The sequence below is a fragment of the Pristiophorus japonicus genome, unplaced genomic scaffold (assembly GCF_044704955.1).
Source record: "Pristiophorus japonicus isolate sPriJap1 unplaced genomic scaffold, sPriJap1.hap1 HAP1_SCAFFOLD_219, whole genome shotgun sequence".
NCBI lineage: Eukaryota > Metazoa > Chordata > Chondrichthyes > Pristiophoridae > Pristiophorus > Pristiophorus japonicus.
In genome coordinates, this window is record NW_027251897.1 from 255,525 (window position 1) to 266,001 (window position 10,477).

At 43.9% G+C, this 10,477-nt stretch overlaps 1 non-coding gene across 1 annotated transcript; it reads left to right on the forward strand.

The window, feature by feature from the left end:
* Positions 1-1,999: 1,999 nt before the first annotated feature.
* Positions 2,000-2,071, forward strand: trnaq-uug (transfer RNA glutamine (anticodon UUG)). Its single transcript has one exon. It is a non-coding gene; the product is annotated as a tRNA-Gln (tRNA).
* The last annotated feature ends 8,406 nt before the right edge of the window (positions 2,072-10,477 follow it).

Sequence of the window (10,477 nt, forward strand, 5' to 3'; positions counted from 1 at the left end):
ATTATCTGTGCAATATGCTTTCAGCTGGATGAATAAAAGCAATGCTTTTTGAAATTCAGGCACTGCATGTTTTGTACTCAAAATAATTTGCATTTTCTTTTCATGCCAAGCATTTTACATTAATGCATTGCAACGCCAATGCACTTTTTACCTGGCAAGACTGAAGTACAAGCTGTGATGAACAGTGTGAAACAAAAACAGGCACTTGAGAACCCATCGCCTCGACAGCATCTGTGTGAATTGGTCTGCATCGATAATTAGCAGAACGTAAAGAGGGGAACACTATGGAAGAGAAAAGACTGAGCCAAAGTGTAATGTTGGAGATGATTTTATTGTTTTTGAGAAATGTTTCAAATAATTTTTGCATTGTTGGTTCCATGGTGTAATGGTAACGACTCTGAATTCAGCGATCTGCGTTCAAACCTTGGGGGAACCTGAATGCTTGTTGTCCCAGCTGTTGAAAATTTGGGACAAACAGATGAAAGACACCTGGTGGGCAGTTTTGTTGCCTTTGTCATTGATGCTTGATTGACAAGTCTCGTTGGCAAATCGTGTGTTCATTCACTGGAGTTTAGAAGGATGAGAGGGGATCTCATAGAAACGTATAAGATTCTGACGGGACTGGACAGGTTAGATACAGGAAGAATGTTCCCGATGTTTGGGAAGTCCAGAACCAGGGGTTATAGTCTTAGGATAAGGGGTAGGCCATTTAGGACCAAGATGAGGAGAAACTTCTTCACTCAGAGAGTTCTTAACCTGTGGAATTCGCTGCCGCAGAGAGTTGTTGATGCCAGTTCATTGGATATATTCAAGAGGGACTTAGATATGGCTCTTACGGTTAAGGGGATCAAGGGGTACGGAGAGAACGCAGGATAGGATTACTGAAGGAATGGTCAGCCATGATCTTATAGAATGGCGGGGAAGGCTCGAAGGGCCGAATGGCCTAATCCTGCACCTGTTTTTTTCTATGTTTCTATGTTGCTAACCATCAGTTACCTGTTACAAATCAGCGGAGGAGAAATCAGTTTATTGTCTAAAATGCTGCCTTTACCTGCACAATGTGTGCTGAGATTATCTGTGCAATATGCATTCAGCAAGATGAACAAAAATAACGCTTTTGGAAATGCAGGCACTGCCACGATAGATAAAAAAAGGCCGAGCCAAAGTGTAATGTTGGAGATGATTTTGCTCTTTTTGAGAAATGTTTCAAAGAGTTTGGTGTAGTTGGTTCCATGGTGTTATGGTGCGCACTCTGGACTTTGAATCCAATTATCTGAGTTCAAATCTCAGGAAAACCTGAATGCTTGTTGTCCCAACTGCTGAAATTTAGGGACAAACAAGTGAAAGATACCTGGTGTTCGAGGGCAGTTTTGTCGCCTTTGTCATTGATGCTTGATCCACAAGTCTCGTTGTCAAATCGTCTGCTCAACAATCAGTTACCTTTTACAAATCAGCGGAGGAGAAATCACTTTGTTGTCGAATGCTGCCTTTGCCTGCACAATGTGTGCTGAGATTATCTGTACAATATGCATTCCGCAGGATGAATAAAAGCAACGCTTTTTGAAATGCAAGCACTTCATAGAAACATAGCAAATACTTGCAGGAGTAGGTCATTCAGCCCTTCGAGCCTGCACCATCACTCAATAAGATCATGGCTGATCATTCACCTCAGTACCCAATTCCTGCTTTGGCTCCATACCTCTTGCTCCCTTTAGCCGTCATGGCAACATCTAACTCCCTCTTGAATGCATCCAATGAACTGTCATCAAAAACTCTCTGCAGTAGTGAATTGCACAGGTTAACAACTCTCTGAGTGAAGAAGGTTCTCCTCATCTCGGTCCTAAATGGCTTACCCATTATTCCTAGACTGTGTTCCATGGTTCTGGACATCCCCAATATTGGGAACTGACGCGAAACATGAGAAAAGGCCGAGCCAAAGTGTAATTTTGGAGATGACTTTTTTGTTTTTGAGAACTGTTTCAAAGGTTATTGTGTGGTTGGTTCCATGGTGTAATGGTGAGCACACTGGAGTTTGAATCCAGCAATCTGAGTTCAAATCTCAGTGGAACCTCAATTCTTCTTGTCCCAGTGGCTGAAAATTTGGGACAAACAAGTGAAAGACACCTGGTGCTGGTGGACAATTTTGTTGCCTTTGTCATTGATGCTTGATCTGCAAGTCTCGTTGTCAAATCGTGTGCTCTGTATGAGAACAGTCCTGCATTGCTGAACTCTTTGCTTCAGCACACAGTCTGAAGTTTGGATTAAAAAACAGGAAGATTGAAGTTTGGATGCAAAAGAGACTGTTAGACAATGTGGTGCCTTCAGCCAGTGAGATGAGTAACTGGTCATTGTCTGGATGTTAAATATTTGAGTACCTTGTTGCGGTGGGAATTATGGAAATTCAGTACTAAACGATTTGACGATGTCTGTATGTTCAGTATTTGAGTGTAACCTTGTTACTATTTAATGAGATCTGTAGGTTAAACAAGCAATATTAAGTCTGTCTGTTGAACGATTCAGAAAGCAGTTAGTCAGGATTGTCTGAATGCAAAGAATAAGAGTTCAAAGGCTTTTTCAGTGTAAAGATGAGACTTTTGTGGACTGTAGAGACACAGACAGCAGAGACACTGGACATTCGGAAGATGTGTGTGTCAAGCAGCCACGGAAATCGAAGCAAGCTGCCTTTGTGAAGTGTTCTCAGTAACTTTCATACTTGGTTTGTTTAGTATGAATGTTTAAATAAAAGACCCGATCCTGCCTTTACTACAACAGAGTGTGTGCGGTAATTCGTTATTAAAAGCAACGAAGCGAAAAGAGCAAGACAGCCGTTTACAACATTTTGGTGATCCCGACGTGATTTTCAAAAGTTCGTTAGCTTATTCGAAGACCCCGACGTGAAGCAGAAAGTTGGCTGAGTTGTTGGAAAAAGTGTTTCCCACACATCAGTTCGAGGGGTGAGCATTCTCTTAGTTGTCGTGATTAAAGGGATCTACAGTTAGTAATGGGAGGCTCAGGAGATATTCCAGTTGAAGTCCAGTCATTTCTTAATGAATGGATTGAGTCGAAAGGGAGACCTTATGGGATAAGACAGGAAACAATGACAGGAGGATGGAGAGAGACACGGCAGTCCTTAGTGGAGAGTGTCCAGTTAAAAAAGATTAAAGTGTTTGGGTTAAAAAGTGATAAAAAGAGAAAAGCGTTCGTGTTGCAGTGTCTCATGCTGGGGATTCAAACGTTAGGAGAAGAGGCTGAGGCTCGAGATAGGGAAGTCACAGAACTCAGAGAGCAGCTAACAGCAGTGAGTAAAGAAGTAGAGAATTGGTGATTTCAGGCACTCGGGGCAGCCAGGACTGTTCTGACACTGGATCAGCATCTTGCTGATGAACAGAAGCGTAAACAAGATCTAGAGAAAGGAATATCTAAGCTGCAGCAGATGGTGGTATTAGGTTGGCCAGCGGAGACAGCAATTGATAAAGCCGGGTGGTATTCGGAGGATTCCCCGGGTCTGAGAGTTGAAAAGGGGATTAAGGGACAGGGAGAATGCCCACCGTTCCCATCCACAGCTCCGTTGTCTTCTCTGACTTCGGAGCCTCGAACCCGTGTGGTTCATGTGGCAACGTTAGGATCGGAGGCGGAGCAGTTAGATGCCTCTCCGGTTACTCAGACGCTTAACACCCCACAACATTACATACGACCTTCCGGTAATGTGGAGAGTGGGGGAAGCACGCTCGAGCGGACAAGGCGAGAGCAGGATCATGATTCCTCTACTCCCTGTGGAGCTCGTGAAGGGAACACGACCTTAAGTGGTTTTGGGGATACCTGGTATGAGCGAGGAGGGGTACAGTAACAGGACATGAGAGCTATCCTTCGTGAAGTGGGACCTGCACCTCTTCAGGATCTTAAAAAGTTTGCCCAATGGTGGTGTAATATTCTGGGATGGTGGCAGTCTGGGAACATATCAGAGAAACCGAGGGTTCACATGGTTCTGTGAGCTTTTGGGAATCACCGGGGAAAGGTAATAGGTTTTGAAACAACTTCCAAGTCTCATGCTTGGTAGAATAATAGCTGCAACCTTTGTTACTCACTCAGGGCCACAGTTAATAAAGCGGCTTGCATTATTACCAGGGGAAGGACCCAGGGAAGCTGGGGAACGTATATTCCAGTTGTGTAAAAGTTTGGGAAGTAATTGGATTGATATCAGTCATTACGGGGATGGTACACATAGAGAGATCATTTTGACTCTCCTATCCCCGTCAGTAGTTCTGGAAGTAGATGCCTGGGGTGGGGACGATCATTTTGATAAATGGTTGGCAAGGGTAGAAAGCTTGTATCAGGGAGCTGCAGGAATTTCAGTCATGGAAGTGAGACAGGGGTGACAGCGAAGAAAGGCAGAAGGGCCTGAGTGGATGAATCCCGCGAGGAGTCACATAAAAGGAGCAGGACCAGGTGGTGGCCGTCAGTTGATAGAGGACAGGGATAGACTGGCTAAAGAATTAGAAAAGTTAAAAGAAAAGTTGAAGAATCAGGAAAGAGAAGCTGGAGACACAGACAGGAATGATACCTCGGTTCAGTTGCTGAGGTCGGGGGTAGATTCCGCAGGTGAGGGAGGATCCCTATAGGGATGTCGCGCCTCAACCACACATGTCGTTCTTTAGGACCCTTACTTCAGGATAGGGGTGGCCATACCCTTATCGAGGCTTGTGTGGAATGGCAGCGGGAAATGGACACCGGGTCTGCTGTACAAATGAAGGTGCTCCTGGAGGAAGGGGATTCCCCTCTTCAGAGACAGTTCCCCAACACCCCAGATACACGAGGAGCAGTTACTGAACAGTCAGAGATGAAAGCAGTGGGAGAAGCTTGTTCAGAAACATTTAAAGTTTCTGCAGGAATGGGCTGTCTCAGAACTGATGAGATGTTCAGTGATAACCTGAAATGTTGGAGTTACAAACATGATCTTAAAGGATGTGAAATAGAAGTTCGATCGTTGTAAATGTCGAGAGAGTGAATTACAGCAGTTCCGAAGGGTGAACTGAGAGAAGGACTGGGTCTCTCGACTGACTATTCAGCATTTCCGTCATCCTTTACTCTATGTTGTTACACTTCTCCCACAAAGCAGAGGAAATTGTTAAAACCTGTGCAGAGTGCAACAGACTTAGTCGAAGACACCGATTGTGAGTTTACATTTCTGAATGTAAACAGCATGGAATTCAGTTGGAAACATCAAAAATTGAAAATTGACTTTTAAGTAAAAATGGATATGGTGATCACAGACCAACGGACTTTAAAATGGCATCCTGAGAATCTGAATCTACAACAACCCTACTTTGACCCTAAGCGCGCTGCTATTTGGAAGAAGGAAATACGGGAATGGAATACAAAATTTCAACAGCTACAGAGTTTGAATCAAGCAATCGTTGTGGACATTAACCATCACACTGCGGAAATCGAGAACGTGCACACAACTTTGGAGCAGATTGAACATGTGAGCTGGTGGGAATCATTGTTGGGATGGAGCCCGACGGCAACAGGCGTGATGAACACAATGATACACCCTGTCCTTATGCTGGTGCTGGTTCAGCTGATCGTGCTGGTCATTTTGATTTACTGCGGATGTTGTGTTGGAAAACAAGGACAACAACTGGACAATGCTGTTGAATGAGCTCGAGCCACCATGCAAATGTATGTTACCCAGATAAGACCTGCAGAGAGGCGAGGAGAAGAAGTGGGGGAATGGTAGAGCACAGTCCCGCATTGCTGAACTCTTTGCTTCAGCACGCAGTCTGAAGTTTGGATTAAAAAACAGGAAGATTGAAGTTTGGATCGAAAGAGACTGTTAGACAATGTGCTGCCTTCAGCCATTGAAATGAGTAACTGGTCATTGTCTGTATGTTAAATATTTGATTGTACCTTTGTTACTATTTAATGACATCTGCAGGTTAAACAAGCAATATTATGTCTGTATGTTAAACAATTCACAAAGCAGTTAGCCGTGATTGTCTAAATGCAAAGAAATAAGAGTATAAAGATGAGACTCACACACGCAGACACCAGAGACACATGACATTCGGAAGGTGTGTTTCTCAAGCAGCCACGGAAATCGAAGCAAGCAGCCTTTGTGAAGTGTTCTCAGTAACTTTCATACTTGGTTTGTTTGGTATGAATGTTTAAATAAAAGACCTGATCCTACCTTTACTACAACGGAGTGTGTGCGGGTAATTCGAGGTAAAAAGCAACGAAGTGAAAAGAGCAAGACAGCTGTTTAAACCATTTTGTAACAGGTAACTGACGGTTGAACACATGAATTGACAACTAGACTTGTCGATCAAGCATCAATGACAACGGCTACAAAACTGCCCACCAGCACTTGTTTGTCCCAAATTTTCAGCAGCTGGGACAACAAGCATTCAGATCCCACAAAGATTTAAACTCAGATCACTGGATTCAGAATCCTGAGTGCTCAACATTACACCATTGAACAGATAATGTAAAATCTTTGAAACATTTCTCAAAAACAACAAAATCATCTCCAACAGTACACTTTGGCTAGGCATTTTCTCATCCACTTCGTCAGTTTCCTCTCTTTACGCTCTGCTAATTATCGATGCAGAGCAATTCACACAGATACCGTCGAGGCTATGGGTTCTCAAGTAGCTGTTTCTGTTTCACACTGTTCATCACAGCTTGTACTTCAGTCTTGCCAGGTAAAAAGTGCGTTGGCATTGCAATGCATTAATGCAAAATGCTTGGCATGAAAAGAAAGTGCAACATTTTGTCGAGTTACCGAGTAGGTGACGAGGTTTAGGGTTGATGTGTGTCGCTTTCAATCTTTGAAATTTCACCAAGCAAAGAAACGGTGAATCGAACTGTCCCTGTAAGCATTGTGTTCACATTTAATCACAGGAATATCCGCAGTCAGGAGCTGAAAAGGAATTAAAACCAAATACCGGCTTCGGGACATTCAGAATACTTCATCACAGACAAGGCACTGGAAGGCTGGAAGGTTGTGGGAGAGCTGGTTGGCGGTGACATGGAAGTGTCTGCAGTGTGCGGGACCAGACTGCTTCCATACATTCACAATGAATGTCCCACGCTTTATTTGGAAAAAATACAACTGAGAGTGGACAAGTTCCATCCCGGTCGGAGCAATCTGAAGCTTTAACTGACTGACACCCTGGTTTGGGATGACTTGCGATATTCATTTGCGTAAGTTTCTGTGGCGCAATGGGTTCCTGCTGTTTGGTTGTTAACAGAAAGGTTGGTGGTTCGAGCCCCCCCAGGGACGATGTTTTTAACTGTTTTTTCCTGAGGATTCTGTGCCGCACAGTTCCAGGTTGTCATTGTGTGCTTTGGTGTCACGAATATATTCCACAAACATTGCCAGCTGTGCTGTTATCCAGTGAGTTCCCATTCCAATACTTTTATGAGCATGCAGTTCAAGTGTCGAGTTTGAGTGTATGCAGAACTGTACAGAGATATCAAAAAATTTAACAAGGCTGTGGGACATTGTGTTTTGTTAATATTGAACAACTAATATGAATAAATCCATTTTTTATAAAAATTAATTCAACAAGTTTTCAAAATGCTTCCGCCCAGTTTCGAACCAGGGACATTTCACGTGTGAGCTGATAGCCACTACATTACGGAAACACGACAGCAATGTCAGGAACATCACCAGAGCTTTAACCTACACTGCTGGCCTATACTTCAGGAGCTGGTTTTACGAGAATAGAGTGATGGTGCTATATTTAGGAAGGCTGTGAGTGTGGCAGGAATTGATCTAGTGTTTCCCAGACTTTACACATAGGAACAGGAGGTGACCATTTAGCAGCGAGTGGTTAGGATCTGGAATGCACGGCTTGAAAGGGCGGTGGAGGCAGACTCAATCTTATCTTTCAAACGGGAGCTGGATAAGTGTCTGAAGGAACAATAATTGCAGGCCTAAGGGGAAAGGGTGGGGGAGTGGGACTCGCTGAGAGTCGGCACGGGCTCGACGGGCCGAATGGCCTTCCGTGCTGTAACCATTCCATGATTCTATAAGTTAGTGGCACATTTCCTATTGTGGGTGGAAGCAGAACATTGCAAAGGGACATGGATTGAGTCGGCAAAACTAGAGGCATCTGATTCAGGAGATTCGGCGGGCGCGGAAATTCGGAAGTTTAATGACTTTGAAAGGAACATTTTTGTTTTGTGCAGTTTCTGTCAAAGAAATGTTTGTGAAAGGAATTTTTTGCACAGAGGAATGCACCATTTAATCTTCTGCCTTAACACTTCTTTCTGGGTGTCGGGGTCACATTTCTTTTCGATGTCATTCTTCTAGAATTTATATTTCCTTTGGTGTTTCACAATAACCAGATTCTTGCTCTAAAGTCAGTCGCAGTGTTTCCCCAGTCTCCTGTTGATGTTACCAAAAATGAACATTTTGAACCAGACCCCGGAAACACACTGTGCAAAATGGGACATGTTTTAACAGTTAACGTAGGGCTCCAATCCACAAATTCGAGATTAAGAGTTTCATGATCTACCGATTGATCTCACGGGGCTCCTGCCCAAATACACGTTTTTGTCACTGATTGCAGCCAGGCGCCTGTTGGTTCCGCCCCAGATGTTTAAACTTGCTGTCGAGGAACTGCCAGGATCTTCTTGAATGGTGGACCAGGCTCGAGGGGCCGAATGGCCCACTCTGGCTCCAAATCCTTACATGTTTATGATCTTATGACCTTTCACAGGAGAACAAACTCGCCCCTGAGCATGCATGAGGAGAAAGCTACAGAAAATATTCCCACCCGGTGAGCTTTCGCATGTGAGGCGAACGTGTTAACCGCTACACTGCGGAAACATTTCCACTTTCAGCACCCGGTCAGACAGAAATATTAAGTGAGCAGCTGAACTGCTGAATCCCAGTTTTTAGGAGCTCGTTGTGGTGTCAAATAAGTTTTGCTTAATGATTAAAAATAACACATGTCAGAAGTGGGATGAGAAGCCAAGCTTTACAAAGCAGATTACAATTTCAACACAACACCTTAGACCGCTCAGCCATCCTGAGTATCAAAACTGCATCTGGCCACCTGCAGGTTGATTTTGAACTTTTGTGTCCTGTCACATGAAATAAATGAAGGCAGCAGGCGTATCGCTGCCTGACACCGGGAAAACAATGAGACAGACCTTGGAGCAAGGGTCTGGTTATCGTGAAACAGCAAAGAATGTATTACTTCTCGAAGAACAATATCAAAAATTACAGTGACCCAGATGTGATTTGAACACACAAGCTTCTGATTTGGAGTCAGACACACTACCGTTGCACCACGAGGCCTACGCAGGGAGCCTAAGATGTCCGTCGATATGAAGGTTTCACAATACAAGGGGCTTTAAAATCCCTGCCCATTCCCACCAGGAATCAGAAGCAACACTCACCTGCCAGTCACTGTATTTTTTTTTCTGAAACATTTGTGTTGCTTTCACGGGAAAGCATCATTAATTAACCCCTCACCTTCTTTTGCACAGTGAAAAAAATGCTAACTGAGGGACAGTCGATACTTCAATCATTTGTCCTGTGCTTTGGGGAGCGGGCAGGGAAGTGGACCTGAGTCCTTGATCGCATCGACCATGATGATGTTAAATGTCGGAGCAGGCTCGAGGGGCGTATGGCCGACTCCTGCTCCTATTTCTTATGTTCTTATGTTCTTGTGCATGTTAACCCATTTTACATACTGTATTTTAGGAGTCTGGTTTAAAATCTTCATTGCCGATGACACCAGGAATCTGGGGCAACTTTTGTCAACTTTAACAGCACCAGTTATTCCTACCGTGCACAGAAAATAGAATCATTCGTGAAGATAAAATCCCATGGTGCTCATTTTCAGATTCAACGCAGTAGGGTTTCAAATAAAGTGAAATAATTTTACAGTGAAAAGATTTGGAAGTGTTATTTGAATTTTTGTCTTTAATGGCGACTTTGTGGCGTCTGACTCCCGTTCATGCCTCTGCTGAATAAGAAAGGAGGGTTTGACGTTGACCAGACTGCACTGACCCTGATATTTGTGAGCTCATCCTTTATATTCAGTGGTTTCTCGCCCTTTGATGGGCTGCAGTGTGGCGGATATCACGTTGGCCTCACACGCGATCGGTCCCCGGTGGATCCGTTTTCTCTCACTGAAAGTTATCTATTTATTGAAGTGAAATAAAGAGCAATTAAGGAATAAGGAACCCTTTTGCCAGAAGAATAAATAGCAAATAAAAACAGAAAATGCTGGAAATCTCAGCAGGTCAGGCAGCATTTGCCAGGAGACTAAACTCACCTCCGATTGTTCATCCACAGCAAGTTTAAACATAATATAGAATCGTGGAACGGTTACAGCACGGAAGTAGGCCGTTCGGCCTGTCGAGCCCGTGCCGACTCTCAGCTAGTCCCACTCCTCCGGCCTTTACCCGTACCCCTGAGATATTGTACCTTCAGATACTTATCCAAATCCATTTTGAA